We start from the raw sequence: 18,574 nt of genomic DNA on the forward strand, positions 1-18,574 counted from the left end.
GAAAAGGAAATTAAGGGAATTTCTGCGGCAGTATCGTGATATTTTCGTACCGAAAGGAGGAAAGACGGGAAGAACTACCGTTGTTAAGCATAAAATTGATACTGGTAATGCTAAGCCAATTCGTCAAACAGCTCGACGATTACCACAGGCGAAGAGAGAGGAAGCTGAAACGATTGTTCAGGAAATGAAGAAAGACGGGGTGATAGAACCTTCTACGAGCCCATGGGTCTCTCCGGTGGTCCTGGTTAAGAAGAAAGACGGAACGACGAGGTTCTGTGTGGATTACCGTTTGCTGAACAACGTTACCAAGAAAGATAGTTATCCTCTGCCTCGGATCGATGACACATTGGACACATTGGCTGGAAGTAAATTGTTTTCTACTTTGGATTTGAAGTCTGGATACTGGCAGGTAGAAATGGACCCAGTAGATAAAGAAAAGACAGCCTTCACCACAGGATCTGGATTGTGGCAATTCAACGTTATGCCATTTGGACTCTGTAATGCTCCTGCGACATTTGAGAGGCTTATGGAAAATGTGTTGAGAGGGTTATCTTGGAAAACATGCCTGGTTTATTTGGATGACATAATCGTCTTGGGGGAGACATTCGAAGAACATCTGAAGAATTTAGAAAACGTTTTTAATCGACTTAAAGCTGCCCAATTGATGTTAAACCCCAAGAAGTGCCAGCTATTTCAAGGTAAAGTCAATTATCTGGGTCATATAGTTAGTAAAGAAGGAGTGGCCGTGGATAAGGGAAAAATCGATTCCATTAAGGAATGGCCAAAACCAACTGACAAACATCAAGTGAGAAGTTTTCTTGGACTATGTACTTACTACCGGAGGTTTATTAAGAAGTTTGCAGATATCGCTAAGCCATTAACGCGACTTACGGAGGAAGCAAGAGATTACCGCTGGGATACAGACTGCCAAAATGCCTTTGAGACCTTGAAAAAGCATTTAATAACAGCACCAATTTTAGGGTATCCACTGCCAGAAGGAGAGTTCATCTTAGATACAGATGCAAGTAATGTGGGAATTGGAGGAGTGCTGTCTCAGATTCAAGGAGGACAGGAACGAGTCCTCGGATATTTTAGTAAAGTTCTTTCAAAACCTGAGCGGAATTATTGCGTCACGAGAAGAGAACTTCTGGCAGTAGTGAAATCAGTAGAGCACTTCTATCAATACCTCTATGGAAGAAAGTTTCTAATCCGAACCGACCATGCCGCCCTTAAGTGGTTGATGCAGTTTAAGAATCCAGAGGGTCAGATAGCCAGGTGGATCGAACGACTCCAAGAATACGATTTTAAGATTGAGCACCGGGCCGGAGTTAGCCACAGAAACGCTGATTCTCTTTCCAGAAGGCCATGCTCAGCAGAGTGTTCCCACTGCAACAAAACGGAATCCAAGGAAGCAGCAGTGCTAAGAACGACGATTGTCAACGACGACTGGACGCCTACTAAGATAAGGGAAGAACAAGAGAGAGATCCAGTTATACAGAAAATCCGAAAATGGAAAGAGGAAAACCGTCGACCACCTTGGCAGGAAATATCAAACCTATGCTCAGTAGTTAAGACGTATTGGGCCCAGTGGGACTCATTTATCATCGAAGATGGCTTGCTCAAACGAGTCCTGGAAAATGATGACGGTTCAGAGAAAAGAAGACAGTTGGTGATCCCAAAGAGCAGAATAGCCGAAGTACTTCGTCAGTTACACGACAGTCCATCGGGAGGGCATTTCGGTGTAAGGAAAACCCTTCAGCGAATTCGGGAACGGTTTTATTGGATGAACAGTTCCGACGACGTAAAAGACTGGTGTAAGAAATGTACTATTTGTGCTACGAGTAACGGGCCTCACCGGAAAAGGAGAGCTCCTATGAGACAATATAATGTTGGAAGCCCGTTTGAAAGAATAGCTTTGGACATTGCAGGGCCATTTCCAGAAAGTGAAAATGGGGGCAAGTACATGTTGGTAGTAATGGATTACTTCACTAAGTGGGTCGAGATTTATGCACTTCCAGACCAGAAGGCCGCCACCGTTGCAGATAAGTTGATCCAAGAATATATCAGCCGATTTGGAGTGCCTTTGGAGATCCATAGTGACCAAGGCAGGAACTTTGAAAGTGATCTATTCCAAGGAATATGTGATAGACTAGGCATGAAGAAAACAAGAACTACCGCGTATCATCCGCAATCGGATGGTATGGTAGAACGAATGAATAGGACAGTTGGCAAGTATTTGACAAAGATGGTGTCCGATCATCAGCGAGACTGGGACCAATACCTTCCGTTCTTCACAATGGCCTACAGATCTGCTGTTAACGAATCAACGGGCCAGACACCAGCCAGAGTCCTATTCGGACGCGAAATGCGACTACCTTGTGATCTAGAATTTGGGTGTCGACCTGGAGAAGATGTAGCAGGTGAAGATTATGTGATCGAATTACGAAGAAGAATGGACGATGTACATGAGTTGGTCCGTTCCCACCTTCAGATCGCTAGCGACCGAATGAAGAAACGGTACGATACACAAGCCGAAAAGGGTTGCTTTAAGAAGAACGACAAAGTATGGCTGTATAATCCCAAGAAGCGAAAAGGTTGTTCTCCCAAATTGCAGCAGTTTTGGGAAGGTCCATACCTCATCATGGAGAAGATCAACGATGTCATCTACCGAATAAGCAAGATTCCGAGGGGAAAGCCGATGATAGTACACCATAACCGGCTGGCGTCTTTCGAAGGTGACCACGACGTAGATGAAGAAGTGGAAGTAAACCAAGTCCAAGACGTGTCTGACCTCACGTTTGAGGAATTCATGGGTGCCTATGGAGGTACCGGTAAAGCAAGACATGGTGTTACCACTGAAGAAAAGCAAGATCTACTCGCGCTCCCCGATGACTACTCGCTGGCCCTTACCATCCCGGCCAGTATCAAAGACGCACCTGGGTTGGCATCCGTCTTTCGAAGGAAGTTTGGTCGAGTTGCAGAACTTCAATGCCAGGTGCCAGCTCCCGGTAAAACCTTGAAACTCCAAGATGCATCACGTTACCTTTTCTACCTGGTAACAAAAGACACTGCCCGTGACCAACCTACCTACCGAGATGTATGGGAAGCCTTACTTCAATTGAGAGAGCACGTACTAGAGTCCGACGTGCAAAAGTTAGCCATGCCAAAGTTGGAGTGCCGCCAATTAGATTGGAGGGTTATCCGAAATATGGTGGAGGAGATCTTCAAAGACACCGAAGTCCAGGTGTTAGTCTGTTGCAATCCGCTAAGTACCTTGTGCGGAGAGAAAACCGTCCCTTGTCATTTTTATACAACTGGAAGTTGTAAAAGAGGGTCCAGTTGCCGATACCAGCATACAGTTCCGGTTCCAGTCCCGACAAGGTTCCAGGAGGAACCATCTTTTAAGAGGGGGGCAATGTTACGATAAATATATACTGGCCTAAATATATGATGACTAATAATATTCTGTTTTGTTGTAGAAATTTGGCGGAGGTTCTAGATTCAAAATTGTGGTGAATTCTCCAACTAGATATTTCTCGATTTTTCGATGCAAGACAAAGCGATCTTTCGATGCTGTTCTAGTATATCAGGATTTCGTATATAAATACAACATTTTTATATGGAGGGCCAGTTAATTCTCAACACCCGCGCTCGCGAATTTGTCACGTACGAATATAATAAATTATTGTCAGATAAGTTAATATAAATAAAGAAATAAATTAAATCCGTAAGTGTTATAAATATTGAACCTTTTAATAAATTCACAACACTATGTTAAAAAGTTGATACGCCAGCGCGTCTCCCTGCCTCTTTTATTATGTATTTTAAATAGGGTTAACGTGTCGTTCTGAATTTTTACTGCAGATAGCATCTTGGCCATTGTAATCATGTATATGAGTTTGTTTGGAATTCCTAACTCATTCATAGCATTGTAAAGACTTGGTCTTATGACACTGTCATATGCCGCTTTATATATACCTGCCTGATATTCTCCTAGGAACGCTTCGGTACAAGACTTCAATCTCTCGACAACTCCGTCATTGCTGGTCCCAAGCCCGGATAAGAAAGGAGGAGGGTGAACGGCTAGTGTGATAGGTCTTGGAGATAGTATTCATACAAGTAATGCCCAAGTCTACAGTAAATACCACTAGCAATTTCTACCCTCGAAGGGATGGGTTATGTGTCCAGCTTCTTAAATCTGGACCATTTTTTCTGAGGTATGGTAGCCCTAACAGAAGTGTTCCTGCCTGTCCAAGTTGGATGTTGGCCATGAGACCAACTCCCTCATCCCGTAAAAAATTATTTTTACGAAATCTCAACACAGAAAAGCGGATTGAATTTCTGGAGTCTTAGTTTAAATAAAAAAATAGTGGGACGAAAACAACTTTAATTTATACAAAATAAAAAACATTAGAATTTAATAATCAATTATTTAAACAATTACCATTGACATATCACAGTATGGCAATCTGTTGTGGTTGAGGTTTGTGTTAATAAAAAAACTAAACATGTTGATTGATACGTTATTCAAAACACGCATAATTTGATCCAAATCGTAGCACAAGCCATGTATATAATTTTAATTTAAGTAGATTATTTTTCTACAGTTAAATGATGTAATGTCAACTTTATTATTTTGTAGATAAATATTATTTTGAGTATCAATCTTCGTTATCTATAAATACCTAAGATTTTGAGTAGGTAAACACAATAAAGTGATAGCAGGATAAATATACTTATTACGGAAAATTTATAAAGTACATCAATCCCATGTTATAAAAATACATGTACGGATTTTCTAAGGATGTCGCTTTCAATTTCCACGTTTTTCTGTCTCACGTTAGTTCCTCTTGGAAGTTTCTTGGAAGTCCTCGATATCGTCACGCCAACTTCTCCAGGTGCGTTCTCTGTTTTATTCTCAGAAGGACTATACTAATATTTTTTGGGGTGACCTGTCGTCTATTATTAACCTCTCTATATGTAGACCATAAAACTAACGATCTTCAATATATAAACAGTGTAAGATCGCTATTTGATTTTAAATTGAAAACCGGTAAATTATATGGAAAAGTGACAATTTTACCGAAAAAGCATAAAAATGCTTTAAAATGAAAGTTTGTAAAGTTATTTTTGGTAATTTTTTGATTAATTATTGCAAAAATAGCTTGAAAAGTCGATTAAAAATTTTATGTAAAATATTGTAAATTGGTTTGCAAAAGTACTGTGATTTTAAGCTTATAAGCCATTAAAATAAGTCAATAAGACCTAATAACATGTAGGAAGTTAATTTTTTTTATTTGCCATGTTTGCATTTTTACACGAATTCAAAATAAAACATGATGTCCTACGACCCTTAAAGCCCGAGTTACCTCTTTTTTTTTTCAAAAATTCACCTAGGTTTTATTTACAAACAATAAGAAATTTAAAAAGAACCATTTAAAAGATTTAAGAACGATTGATTTAAAAATGATGCGCCAAGATAAAAGATTTAAAAGCGAAGCGATTGTACATTTCAAAAACTGAATTCATAAATTTAAATTTATAAAAGTCGCAATATCTTCGATTCTAATTAACTCAAATTTATGTTTTCTTTTTAAATTGGGGTAACTCCTTGCATCCGTGCTGTCCATTTCTCGTTACGTAATCCAGTATTTCACGTTTTACGAAGAAAAGGGACACGGAGACAAAAAAGATGGGCCAGAAGAGGACTCACAAGGTCTCATCACTTTTTATCCTAGATATTTGCATCTATCTAGATATTTGCGTCTTGTCATCAGACCATCTATCGTCTATCTGTCTCGCCCAGCAAATTTCCGTTTAAGGCTTTAAAAACATCTTTTACTACGATTTTGTTACGAATCCGGCTTTTTTTATCTAACATTTTGCTATAGAGCGTCTGTATAGAGTGTATTTTTTATTTATAGTAAATAAGCTAGTTAAAAACACAGTGTCCTCCAATTATGATCTTTTTGATGACTAGTTAAAAAGTAAAACAATTTGTTTGGTGTAGATTTTCAGTACATAAATATTAATAACGCATCAAATTGGAAAAACCAAGCTATGTAAATGAGTATTTTTCATTTTCGACCTCAAGTCGTAGTAAAGTAGGGTAATCAAACAAACTGTTGAATTTGTGTTTAGCAACTTATCAAATCTATTAGTATCTTGATACGATGTCAATATAATTTTTTGAATAACGTTTTAATCAGAATTATGTATTATGATAATGTTGTCAATAGATGCAAATAATTCACGAATCACGAACATGACTCTAGTTTTTTACAACTGTTTAGTTTAATAATTTTAACTCTTTTACGCTTAAAGTAGTAGGTTAATAATGAAATTGACAGGGTCAGTATAAGAATAAGAATTTTTGTTTTGTTTATTAAAACTTAATCGACGTTTTCTTTTCTTCACATTGTTAAACAGACGTGGATCTGCAGTATAGAATGTTTTGATCTGATTTGTCCTGATATTGGTGAATGTTAGTTTCTGATAACAAAATATTCAATTCTACGCAGACTGCAAAACTGTCTACAAGTTATCAAAAACATTTGATGTCATAGTATAGTGGATAATACATTATAAGCTGTATTTAGGAGCGTAATTCATCTATCTTGAGAGCATTCGAGGCCATCTTATTTTTTGTGTATGGTACAATCACTAGGGACAGATGCAATCGTTGGTAGTTACCTTTTCCCTCTCATGTGATTCTTCTGTTTCTCTTACCTCATCTCTTTCATCTCCAAGCTCCTCTATTTCCTCGTTTATATTAAGTGCCTTACTAAAATATTCTTAGTAAAAATATTACTAATATAATTTGATACAAAATATACCACAAATATTGACGTTCGTGCTCCACAGAAAATTAAAAGTTAATATACAATAGATCTACACAAATCACTTTCACAAATAACACAAATTTCCAGTCCACAGACAATTTCTTCCTCGCTGCTAAGATGTGCAGAATAACCTTTATATTACTGGTATAATTTATAAACAGTGGCAAGAAAATAGGTCGGACACAAATCTTCAAAACTATACGGTAGTCAAAAAGGAAGCGAAAGTGGAAGTAGCAAAAGCTAAAACAGAAGCGTATACAAATCTATACCATCAACTTGATAACAGGGAATGACAAACAAAGATATATAAAATAGCTAAACACAGAGCAAAGAAAGCAAAAGGTTTTAATCAGATTAGATGTATCAGAGATGAAAATATTAAAATACTAATTTACGAAAAGGATGTCAAAAAGAGATGGAAAAAGTACTTTGGCAGTTTATTAAACGAAGTATTTGACAGACAACTAGTTGAGTTAACTGAGACAGCAACAGCAATGGTGAACAAAATAACAAACGGGGAGGTGGTTCAAGCATTTCAAGAAATAAAGTAAGGAAAAGCAGTTGGATCACATGATATATCTAGGAAAGTGTGGAGAGCATTAGGAGATACAGGAACAAGTTTTATTTAATAGAATTATAGAAGTTGGACAAATGCCATACGAATGGAGAAGCAGTATATAAGGGAGATGTAAAATATTGTACAAACTACAAGGCCATAAAACTACTTAGTCATTATCATCATTCTGGCTTTACAACCCTAGCTGGTCCTAGCCTCCTCAAGAATTTCTCTGCAGTCGTCTCTATCCATCGATAGAACAAGGAGCCTTGTTCTGACCAATGGGTCTATCAAGGAGCGTTTTTCTAGCTGGGTTATTTTGTTCCATCCGAATAACATGCCCTATCCACCTTAGATGTCCTGTCTTAATATGTTTTACGATATCTGGTTCCTGGTATATTCTATAAAGTTCGAAGTTGTATCATTTTCTCCACACTCCATTGTCATTCACCGCTCCATAGATTCGCTTTAGTCTACTTAATCACACCATGAAAATATTGGAGACAGTAATTGATAAACGAATACTTGAAGACACCGAAATATTCGATAATCAGTTTGGCTTTATGCAAGACAAAAAAAGAGAAAACACATAAAGCAACAGCAGAGAATACGTATATGGAACTTAAAGCACATGCCAAACAAATAGATCTGTAAATAAACGAAAAAAAAAAACTAAAATCCTAGTACAACGTCGATTGAAGAGATCCACACGACCCTACCTGACAGTTGACAACTTATCGGATCTAAACAATCTATCTTTCAAGCACTTCAAAAAATAAAGAATGGAAAATCAGTTGGACCAGATGATATTCCTGGGGAAGTATGGAGAGCATTAGGAGAGACAGGAACAAGTTGGTTAAGAGGTGTATGTAATAGAATTATGGAAGTTAAACAAATGCCAGACGATTGGATAAGCAGTATATAAGGAAGATTTACAACAATGTACAAACTACAGGGCCATAAAACTACTTAGTTATAGCATGAAAATATGGGAGAGAGTAATTGATAGACGAATACTTGAAGAAACCGAAATATTCGATATTCAGTTTGGCTTTATGCAAGGCAGATCAACAACAGGCGCAATTTTCATTATAAGGTAGTTGGTGGAAAAATACAGGAATAAAAAAATAAACGCTCATATGGTATCCATTGATCTTGAGAAAGCATATGATAGAGTTCCTCGAGAGATTCTGTTGTAGGCACTCAATAAGAAAGGTGTCCCCGGTGAATATGTTAAGGTTGTATTAACAACTAGTGTTAGGACACTAGTTGTTAATACAATAAAGACAATATGTCATTGTCTCCAAGTAAGATATGTAGTGCTTCCAAATCCTCCCCCCTTTTAAATTTAATGTCTGTTTCGTCCCCTTTTTAAGTGTTTTCTGTGTGTCTTAAAGTGTCCTCAATTCTAATTTTAATCTTTTAACTTTAATTATTGGACTTTACAACTATTTGTCACATATTACAACAATACTTTATCAAAGAAATTTGATATTTACAAGTTAATAGAATTGCACATCCACACAATTTGTACATCTAATCACATTCATTGTCTCACAACAGTCACCTTCTAAATAAAATCTCAATAAATAACACATATTTCATAAATATATCTCCAGAATAAATATAAATAACTTTTAAATAACTCAATCGTATAGAACATTACTTTCATCAAACAAACAATTACATTACACCTATCTCTACTTCATTGGATAAAATCTGTCCCCTCAAGAACTTCCCCGTTTACTGTCAAACAATTACAATAGCAGACTTGAGTTCTCCAAACAACAATACAGGATAGTTTGAACCATGTTCTTTCAACCATCAATTAATAGAGTACCGGCATCATTTATTTAACTTTGTATCGAGACCTCAAGATGTTTTGCATATTATAGAAAGCGAAACCGGTCGTCTGGATAGTTAAATTAAATTGATTGTGAGTAAATCTAATTTATTATTTCTTTTACCTTTTGAAAATTTGTTTTACCGTAAATGTTTTGCTGAATTTTGCCAAACCAGAAGTTTGGCATAAAATATTACACCAGACAGCTTGTTTCATGGGAAGTAGCATTTTGCCATACATTTCCGTTTTTACTAGTCTACGTCAATATACCTAACGGGATTCAGTAAGCCAATAAAAATAGCATAAATGTCTAATTTTACTGCTGTGAAATTAAAGTGTTATTTAAAAGTGCATTTGAAGACTGCACTGTTAAATGTAAGTAACGCTCCTTCATATGAAACCCCACAAGTACTGTTCGGAATATTACACCAGTCTGTCTGGGAAAAAATCATTGATTTCACATAAAAATCTAATACAGATATTTGAAGGTTCTAAAATGTATATGAGGGGTAGCTGATGACAAATCCGTGAAGAGGTACAATTGAGTTAGTTTTGTTTTTGTTTTAAACAATCTTAAAAAGTGAAAAAGTTATTTTTTTGCCTATAAAACGTTCAAATAAAAATTGTAGTTCTTAAAAACTTCTTTAATTTGCGAGTTTCTAAATTAAAATATATAAAGAATTCACCAAGTTAGTTACAAAAAAACCTTAATTTTTCAGTAAATATTAATAACTTTGTTTTTTGTATGATGGGATGCAATACAACTACTTAAAATTTTGGCATTTAATGAGTTATTGTGTGCTAAATTTAAAACAGATGGACTAAATATTTTATAAATGATTTAATTTGTTTATCCCGGAGAACGATTATTTAAACAACTGTATTTGCTCAAACAGTCACTATAGAGGTATTTTGGGTATTTTGTAAATCGCAATCGATACTTTAAGGCTTTGTTTTAAAGGTATATTAAGAAAAACCTCAAGATTTTATTAAATTTATTATTAAAAACAGTTTTAAAAAGGGCTGAATTTTTAGCTTATAAAAATTTATAATAACTTTGACCAATAGGAAACCAGTTTGTTTCTTAAAACCATATTTCCATGGTTTATTAACATTAAGAGCTGAAACTTGAAAAACAGTTTACAAATGCTCCTCAGGCATTTACTGTAGGTTTGTCTACCGAATTAAAATTTACATTATCACTCATATTGAAGGATATACCATACTCATATTATTTTTATAAATTCTTGTACAAAAAATGAAACAAGAAGGTATCGATTTATTATTTTTCTGCTTTGCATAGCCCTTTATAAAAATCGTTGTAAGATTATGGTATGGTTATGGTTATTGGCAGATCGGGACAGGGCCCATTTATGAGCCCTTCAGACAATTAGACCTCCTAAGGCGGGTCCATTATATCTTCCCTATTATACGGACTAGGCCTGTAAGGACCTGGTCTTCGGCGTTTCCGGGGCCCATACTGCTATAGGCTTCCATAACTGCTTAAATCAGCAAGGGCTCCAAATCAGAGCTCTTCCTGCCGTTCCGTACGTCTAATCCTTTAGTAAAATTGTGGCCTTACAGAAAGCCATAAGTCTCTTTAGGAGTAACTCCCTCATTTGACTCAATTGCATAAAGGCCGAACTCAGTATCTACCACCTCTGATAGGCCAGCGCCCGATACTTCCAGAGGACAATGTGAGGAGGTTTCCTCCTCTTCATCACATAGACAGCACCGAGGGTCATTCGTCAATCCAAGCAGATGGAGGTGCCGACTGACTCTACATTGGTTGGTAAGCATACTTACTAGGACACTACCAAGGATTATCTTCTACGGTCTAGAAGAAGTTGAGCTGTAACTTTTGGATGACCCCACTATGTGGAGCCTAGCCTGTCTCATACATCCACAATTGGCCCAGGAGTCGTGGAACCTACACAAAAGAAGCTCTTTGAGACTACCCCGACCATAACTGAAGGTCACTCCAATCACAGGTTCAGGTCCCACAGGCAGGGTGGATGAGACCCGTTTTGTCAAGTCGTCAGCCCGTTCGTTAACTTCCACATTGTTTAGCGCAACGTCAGCCAGTGCTCCCAAGAACTAGCTTAGAGCTGACTTTGGACGCTTCCAAAACTCTTAGCGCTGCTTAAATACCAAACCACATAAAAATGGTCCTACTTTAGCAAGCTATATTTATTATCTCTTGAATACATATTAGAATCGCAAAGATTATGGCCTTACAAACTAATACATAAGAGCCGAGAGCCTGGCTAGTCTCAAATCCGATTCCGCTACCGTATATTCCAGCACCTGCTCGGTCGTCAATTCTGGACCCATCTGTGAACCAGGTGAGCCCACCCGACGGATTAGTGCCGATTTTCGTTTCATCCACTCATCCCGGAAACGAAATTGAACCAAGAAGGAGAATGAGAAGATTAAATTGAAGGGCCATGCTGTCCTGTGTCATAGAGAGCGCAGGACAACCCTCGAGGGTCTATCTCCAAATGTCACAATAGCCCCTCCGACTATTCATTCCCAAACAGTATCTAGAACAGTTGAGACGATAGGCTACCATCATGGCTTCGTGCTCTACAATAAGATGTTGATTAGGTAAATCCAACAGAGCGTCAAGAGGCGCTTTGGAAGTGATCCTCATGGCTCCTGAGATCCCAACGAACGCCAACCGCTGGAGATGAGACAACTGGACCTTGGCTGAAGCCAGTATAGCCCGGGGTTACCACACAATGGTCGCATACGTCAGTATAAGCTTTATTTTGGATTGGTACATCCAATATAGGAATTTCCGCTGCAGACCGCTACAGCGGTCTTCTTCACCTTGCGTCCAGATGTTCCTTCCATAACAGTTTAGAATCCAGGATTACTCTTAGGTACTTCACTGACAATATAAAAATATCAACAAAAATATATGACGTTTAAAGGTAAATATTCCATAAGGACAAAATGATAATAAAAGAACGTTCACTATAACACGTGAACTATACTATACACTATAACACGTGAGTTATTTCAATCATCTATAGTGTTACACAAGTTTGGAGAAACATAGAGACATTGATCACAAAATTGGCAGATTTCAGTAAATATGAGGAACAATTCACACAACATTAAAGAACAAGACAAGAGACGATACAATGATGAAATTTGATACGACAATGACCACTGTTTTAGTCGTTAATATTTCGTTAATTCGTGCTTCCACACTGGTTCGTCGTTGCCGTCAATTCTTTTCTCATTATGAAAAGTTTATTATGACCTTTACTATCTGTATTTCTCGAAACTTATTGTGTTAATTTTTTATTACCTTCACCCACTGCTTCAGTTTAAAACGTTTTCCGTCATCAATTTGTATTTACGTTTTGATACAGAATTTGCAAATAATAACCATGCACGGATTATTGCAAAAATAAAAATAATAAATGTATATTGCCGCCTTGCACAAAAGACAATAAAATCTTTATATCTAGATATGCTGTACTAAATCATTGCTAATCTATTGCATATCAAACATATAGTATAAATCACGTAATCCAATATTATGATCCTAGATAAAATTATTTTATTTCCTTGTTTTATCTTATTACTTAATTCGACACGTTCTAAAGCATAAATAAAAATTTTGTTTGTATTTTATATTTATTGGTTGCATAATATAGAAATCCATTCCAGCAATGCCGTCAGAATGATGTCAAAGAATTAAACATAATGTACTGCGAGTGTTCGTCACGTACTTTTTCGAAAGTGTTTATACCATTTATTCAGTTTTTAAACAATGCTTTTGAAATGATTCACTAAAATAAATAATTCACAAGATTTCTTTCTATACTATATGTAATATATATATATATATATATATATATATATATATATATATATATATATATATATTGATATATCTTAGAACCTGTTGTCCTTCCATTTGCCACTGCTGCAGGTTCCAATTTGCAAGGTCACATACTGTAGCAAAAGTAAGATATTGGTTTCATAATGAGGGTATTACACTTTTATCATGGCCAGCACAATCGCCCGATCTTAATCATATCAAGCATGTATGAGCATGATCCTATTGCCTCAAACCGAAATTGTTGTTAGAATTTTATGTTTTATATTGACTTTTATGTTAAAAATTTCCATTAAATTAGTGCACTTCTTAACTTTTGTTTATTAGACTGAAATTGAGCTGAGTTCATTGCTGAGTACTCAGGCATTATAACGATAATTGGTGTATTTACTTGACTAAAATATGTAAAAATTCTCTTAAAAAAATACCTTTGGCCCCCCCGTACCACTAATATAATATGTTATAGTTGGTTTTACCACCATGTTAAATGTAGATAAAAATATAACATGTCTGGTTTTAAACCCCCATGAGAGCGTCTTGCTATCATTAAAGTAGTAATCGCTATCTTTCGTTAAATTGGCTGATTCCAAGTAAGTCTCCAGTCTAGTATTACTTCAAGATATTTTGCTTCTCTCATGATATTTGAATTAGTACCATTCCTATTTAGAAGACCTAATTTATCCCTCTGCTGCAAATTCCTGCTTCTGGTAAATTAAGCTTATATTTGAAATCCATTCTGTAACGACGTCAAAGCTTGTTATATTCTATATTTGAATGTGCCATTAAATTTCCAATGAGCTAAGATGATCAGGTCATCCGCATAGCCGAGGATGTGATATCTGTCGTTTCTAAGTCAAGTTAGTAACCCATCCGTGACCAGATTCCACAAGAGAGGGTATAATGCCCCCTTGAGGACAGCCTCTGGTTATCTGCGCTGACCCTTTACTCCGCAGTAACGTTGCGTATATCACACGGCTCTTCAGCATGTAATCTATTCTTTTCAGCCAAACAGCTCTTGTGATTGCTTCGTAGAAGGTGTTGTCGAATGCTCCCGCAAAACAATACTCAAAAGTTAATGTTCCCGAGACCAAAAACGTACCAAGGATTGTATCTTCTGTGAATAAGGAAGGAAAATTCATCCATAAATAAAATATTTTTCAGAACATTTTGTTGTTGGTTATTTTGTTATCTGATTTTTTTTATTTCTGAGAATTTCTTTGTCTTTGTGTGTCCTTTTTTCTATGAATTGTGGTCTTTGTTCGTGTAGGATGTTCTTATACTTTCAAACTTTTAAAACGTAAATGATTGTCTAATGAATGCTTTACTAACTTTGATAATAGAATAAAAGATAACACCAAGTTATTTTAGAAATTTTTAAATGATAAACGGTGTAGTCATAAATTATCAAGTTTACTATTTCATGGTGACCACTCAACTTCTAATTTTCAGGATGTTGCAAATTTATTTTAGGAATTTTTACAGACACTTTATGTTAACAATCAAGATACTGTTCATTTTGAAGTTATGGATGAAAATGTCAGTAATAATATCAATTGCAATGAAATATTTAGAACTGAAATATTAATGAAATTATTAAACTTCCTAATAAGTTAGCGTTGGGACCAGATGGACTGCCTAATAATACAACATCTTTAATCAAAAACTCATTTCTTGCTAAAAATTTTGGATTAGCCATGGGCTCTCATCCTTTTCTCTATTACTAGCAGATATATTCATGGAGGATTTCGAACATAACATTGTACACAAACAAGACATACAACCCACAGTATGGTGGAAATATGTAGATGATGTGTTCTTCATTTGGCCCCAAGGACCAGAATCATTGAATAAATTTCTGATGGACGTCAACAATAACAAAGAATCAATCAAATTCACCATGGAACAAGAAAATATTAACTTACTTCCTTTCTGGATGTGCTAATTACAAAAGAATACACAGGGTATGCAACCCAAGTCAGAAAACCAACCCACACCAACAGATATTTAAATTACCACTCCAATGACAATGTAAACAAACATCAAAAAAGGAATTATTAAATTCCTATATGATAGAGGCCGAAGCACCTGCTCTAATGAAAATACATTTCAGGAAGGAAAAACCTGCTAACAAAGGTTCTGACAATAAATGACTATCTATTGTCATTTATACACAAAGAATTCCACACGATTGAAGAAAGAGAACAATACAACACCACAAGAAATCCAGAAACACTCACAAGAAGGGACTCAAAGATGACAATACCATACGTAAAGGGCTTATCAAAAAAAACTGAAGAGGATAGGAAACAAGTACAACATCAACAACTTTCAAAGCAGCCAACACACTGAGCTCCATCTTGTCCAAAACCAAACCTAACAACACACAAGAAAGATAAAAAAAACTGCATCTATAAAATACCGTGTGAATGCAACCACTTCTACGTGGGAAAAACCGCAAGATCACTAAGTGTCAGTAGCAACGAACATGAAAAATACATCAAGAACAGAGACTTCGATAAATCCCAGATATGTAAACATGCCTGGGACAACGAGTACAGAGGCATCAATAATGCTGCATGAAACAAAACAGACATGAAAAAAAGGAAAGTCAAAGAAGCAGTCTCATCCTACTCAACGAAGAAAAATGTGTAGCAAACCCATCAGCAGAATGCAGCAGGCTTTGATTGCTAATACTAAAACAAGAAGTAAACAACAAGAATATACCAACAATAGCGGAGTAATAGGAGGTCGAAAAATATCATCTACAATATTACACATATGCAACACACAATATACATAAACATAAACAAATTTTTTTGCTCAATTTACGTACTAAACCACAATTACGGTACAGTTTTTTACACAAACATTAACACATAATACCCAAAACAGTCAGAATTTGATATTCCTAGGGTAAAAACACCACCCACGCCCTGTTGCCTACAAGATCGAGGTCCAGTATGTCAATTTTGAAATGACATAACCAATAACAAAATCTTTGGTCATACATTTTTCAGAATTTGAATAATAATCTTTTTTTGGAAACTATTTCCGGAGTGGAAATCGCAATGTCAATCATGTTAATGTTAATGTTAATTAAACATGTGAATTTCATTACAATCAATAATAATTGTGGCTTAATCCCATATAAACATAATATTTAAGTAACAATAAAACACTGAAAACTTTGTTTTCAAAATTTCCACAAAATCTATTATAAAATCTTATCACTACAGCTGTTTCGGCCGAGTGCCTTTCTCAAGTGATCTATTTTTGGCATGCGTTTACAGTTTATAGTCTTTAATGAAATAGGTTGAGGAGGGGAGAACTGTTTGTCTCAAGTTAGTGATTCAGAATAATTATATCTGTGTTTTTTAATTTGTTAATTTCCATAGATTCTAACAAATATAGCTTAAGGCTTTTATTTTGAATGTGAAGTGATTGTGATTAAAAGAATGATTATGATCTAGAAGGTGAAGTGCGTATGTAGAATTTGTTTTTCTATTATTGAAAGCCCTTTTATGTTCTGCTATTCTTTTATTAAAATTTCTACCAGTTTGACCGATGAAAGTTTTTGGGCAGTCGCCACATTTAAGTTTGTATACACCACTGTATATGTGGTGTTTATTTTGGCTATTGTTGTTTTTAATATATTTGCCTAAGTTGTTGTTTGTTCTGAAAGCTGGTGTTATTCCTTTCTTGTTTATGTTTGGCTATTTTTGTTGATATTTTGCCTGTATATGTAACCGAGCAGAAGGTACTGGGTTTTTTCTCTGGTGGTGGAAATACTAATTTCTGGGCTTTCTTGTGTAGTTTTTGATTTAAAATTTTATTAATTGTTTGTTCGTTGTATCCATTGTTTACTGCTATTTGCTCAATGATATTTAATTCTGTCTCAAACTTGTATTTTGACATCGGAATTTCTGTTAATCTATGTAACATACTATGATAGGCTGCCAGTTTATGTTGTGTGGGATGAGATGATGAATTGTGTATAGTCGTGTCAGTATGGGTAGGTTTATGAAATATGGAGACGTCATGTTTGTTTTTAAGTTTGATTATTTTTAAATCTAAAAAATTTATGGATTGATTTTGTTCTGCTTCTATTGTAAATTCAATATGACTATGAAGTGAATTAATATACGATAAAAATTGGTCGAGTTGCCTGTTAGTTCCTGTGAAACATACCAGTACGTCGTCTACGTATCTCCACCAATATAAAAACTGTTTAAATATGGGATGTTTTGAAATCTTTCTCTCTAGATGATCCCTAAAAATATCTGATAGCAATGGACTTAGAGGATTGCCCATTATAAGTCCTGCACTGTTATTTGTATATATTTGATTATTAAATTCAAAGTCGTCGTGGTTTATGCAAATTTCAAGAAGATGTAAAATTTCAGATGTAATGATTGGATTTGTAATATTTTGGTCTAAAAGGTTTTTTAGTAGAATAAAAGTTTCTCTAGAAGGAATAGTAGGAAAAATATTTTTTGCGTCAAATAAAATAAATCCAGAGTTGTTAGGTAATTGAAAATGTTGTATTTTATTAACTAGTTCTATTGTATTTTTTATGGTAAATTTAGGTGAAAATTTAGTGTGTTTTAAAATAATCTCTAACAGTATTTTTGAAAGTTTATATGACGGAGCTGTATAAAAAAAAACTGCAGGTCTTATTGGGTGATCCGTTTTGTGTAGTATAATAAAAGAGTATAATTTAGGAGACTGTGGGTTCATGATATTGAGGTATTTCAGTTCTGTTGGATTTACTATTGATTTTGAATTTTCTAGCTTAATTTGTTTTTGATACTTTTCTGTCGGATCTTTGTGTATCGTTTCAATATTTTGATTATTTAAACATTTTATTGTTTTGTTATTATATTCTATAGATATATAGCTACATTCAGCTTCAGCTGTTCTTGTCTTAATTCTTCAAATCCTAATTTTGTCTTGTTTTACACATTACGCAGCCATGAGAACTTTTTCCTAGCTATAGGTACAAAAGCAAAACTGGAGTAACCCCTACATGTCATTATTTTAAAAATAAGTGAAGTTAATGTATCGGATTAAATGAACATGTATCCATTCGTGATCGGCTGTCTTCAATTCTCCCTATGTGACCTGCTCAGTTCCATTTTAACGTATCAATTTTTTGGATTGCATCTGTTGCCTTTGATATTTCCTCATCAGGTATATGATCACTCAAATATTGAGTATTCTCCATCCTACATTAAATAGCTCCTTGAGTTACAAATTATGAATTAGATACTGGTCGTTTTGGCTTTTAGAATGTTTAGTAGGTTAGATTAAAGGACTGTTTGTAGTCGTCCAAATTCTGCCAAAGCTAAGGAAGGTCATCTATTCAAATCCGCCTTTATGCTTTACTTTGACAATTTGATTTTTTGTCTAATTATACATAAGATTCGTCATTCCCTATATTTTAATTGTCCAGTTATTTTCTCATATCTCTCCAACAA

The 18,574-nt window shown here is 35.4% G+C and overlaps 1 protein-coding gene across 6 annotated transcripts in view; it reads right to left on the reverse strand.

Annotated features, from left to right (window-relative positions):
* Window positions 1-18,574, reverse strand: part of Asph (Aspartyl beta-hydroxylase) — a 192,978-nt gene that overhangs the window by 107,518 nt on the left and 66,886 nt on the right. The gene's annotated exons all lie outside the window — the stretch shown is intronic.

The sequence above is a fragment of the Diabrotica undecimpunctata genome, chromosome 10, assembly GCF_040954645.1.
Source record: "Diabrotica undecimpunctata isolate CICGRU chromosome 10, icDiaUnde3, whole genome shotgun sequence".
Classification (NCBI taxonomy): domain Eukaryota; kingdom Metazoa; phylum Arthropoda; class Insecta; order Coleoptera; family Chrysomelidae; genus Diabrotica; species Diabrotica undecimpunctata.